Raw genomic sequence first — 2,500 nt, 5'->3', positions numbered from 1 at the left:
TTTTTTTTTTTTGTCCTAGTCTCGCTTTCGTTCTTGTTATTTTGCTATTAGATATTTGCTTGTTTTAAATCTCTTCTGTGTTCGTCCATACTGACACTTTCTCTACTTCATCCATCCTTCTTCTTTAGTGCTGCCTTCTATTCTCATATTTTTTTTTCGTCACTTCTAAAATAATTTTACCCTCGTTCCCATTCCACTCAATACCCCCCCCCCTCCCCCATTCATTGTCCCCGAAAAAAAAGTAAAGAAAAGACCAACTAATAGAAGAAAGTAACTCGTGTCTTCCCTCCAGTCACACATAAATTATTTCTAAACAACCAAAGGAGACGGAGGAAGGACGAATACATTAATGAATAAATAAACAAGAAAATGAATACACAAACATCTTAGACATTAGCTTGCTTGATTTTGTCCCGCGCCTTGTAAGGATCGCCGGCTGGCATCGTGCCATGATGTTTACAGTAGCAAGCTGGCAGGGTCATGGAGAAGTAACTCGGGACTCTCCTTTCTCCATGGGCACTGCGCCTGCTTCCAGTTTCCAGTGGCATAAAGCTCTGGCAAGATGGGTGCTATTTTCAGGATTTCATTCCACATGTTTTCCTTATACGCTTCTTGCTTATTTTTTTCCTGTAGTGCATATGCTCAACTTCGTGAAAATGTTGTGTTGGTCGCCAATGTTCTTTACAGTTTGCATTGCGGTGATCATTATTACCACAGGGCTATTACTACCACAGCAAATCTCTTCTTCCTCTTCGCCATTATCAGCACCATGATCATTGTTTCTGATGTATTATTATAGTTACTATTAACCTCGTGACACTTAACAACGCCTATTATTAACACGAGCATTTAACTGGCTGTAATAAGACACGTTTTTTAACCCGCGCAGGCGTCGATGCATTTAGAAAAAAAATGCAATCCCTAAGCTGGCTCTGTGTTATTTAAAGCTTGTCAGACATATGCATTTTACTTGTATATCTTCAAGGCTGGATATTCTAGCTGGAAAATGTTTTTATGTTTGACTTACTTCTGTGAAACCTTGTGGTGCAGACACGCCATGAATGTCATTGATTTGCTGTTATAAAATGTGCCATATTGTCGTCCATCTTTATTATCATCCTGATATTATTATTGTCGTTGTTATTATTACCATAATCATCGTAATTCTTATTACTATTGCTGTTCTTACTTTTAGTAACATTATTACTGATAGTTAGGGATGTTGATCATAATAATAACTCCCGTTATTTTGCAATGCTAGGAACGCTCTTTTACATGAGACGAAATGCCCTTGATTCTAAGCTCTAGGTCAGTGCTACTGTGTTACTAAAGTTCGTCTGACGTCACGCCTTTTTGATGTGGGGGGGGGGGGTGATGCAATAGTAATATATTGGGGATAACAGTATGAGAACATTTTATGTCATTTCTTTAATATATAAAATATCCTGGAGACGGTACATAGATGACAAAAGTCCACCGGAATGAGAAGCCGTTTCAAATCCTCCATACAGCCAGAAATAGTTCGGATTTCTCATTTTTTCAATTTTCTTCACATTTAAAAACGCAAAACTAGAAAAGATTCACTGATTTAGAAAAGGTAACCCCCAAGATATAGAGCTCTTTTTGCCAGAACCTGCAATCAAACGACGAAAAGTTATATTACGGAATAAGCCAGGGCCACTCCAGTTTCGAAGAAGCGCTCTCAACACGGTTAGTTTACAAGGCCGTCAGTGATCCTTGCGGTCATTTAGTTCCGTTTTCTTCCTTATTTTGTGTTATGTTTTCATATCTTTGTCACCGTCCCGAGCGAAGGTAAGGGTAAAGCTGTGTAAGGCAAGTATCGTGGCCAAACAATGTAATTAGAATGATCAGAAAGGTCTTTGGTAGAATGGAAAAAATATGGTTTTAGCGAAATACCTAGGTATAAGAAAACGTCTACAGGATTCTCATCTGTTTACAAGCTCAAGGTAGTGGAAAACACACACACGTAAAAACGAAAACAATGTGAGAAAAGAACCACTCCACCTGTACCTGAAATTCATCACCGGATGCAGGAACTTGATAGCGTCTCAAAATAAATAGCTTTAGGATCCTTGACCAGTCTCTGAAGCGAAACTGGACCCAGTCTACACCATCTGAGAGCAAAACATCAGTCGCCTGCAGTCCTGGGCGGGAGGGGGAGGGAGAGGACGCACATGAGGAGACGCGGAGGAGTTTTAAACTCATCAGTGTGTGGGGAATGATTCAGGAATTTAATTTAGAAGTTACAGATTTACATAAGAAGAAAACAAACAAACAAACAAATTAGAGCAGCCATCTCCCGGTCAGACATCAAACAAACAGTAAACAAAGCACAGTCTTTACAATGACCTTCATTCAAAAGTTTCTGAACATCATGTTTACCTTGATGCTTTTTGAATAAACAAATAATAACAATTTCTTACTTTCAAACACAGACACTAACTGCACAATCGCACTTAATGATAACACAGCGTGAACT

The sequence above is a fragment of the Penaeus monodon genome, chromosome 6, assembly GCF_015228065.2.
Source record: "Penaeus monodon isolate SGIC_2016 chromosome 6, NSTDA_Pmon_1, whole genome shotgun sequence".
Taxonomy (NCBI): domain Eukaryota; kingdom Metazoa; phylum Arthropoda; class Malacostraca; order Decapoda; family Penaeidae; genus Penaeus; species Penaeus monodon.
This window is presented reverse-complemented; position numbering follows the sequence as displayed.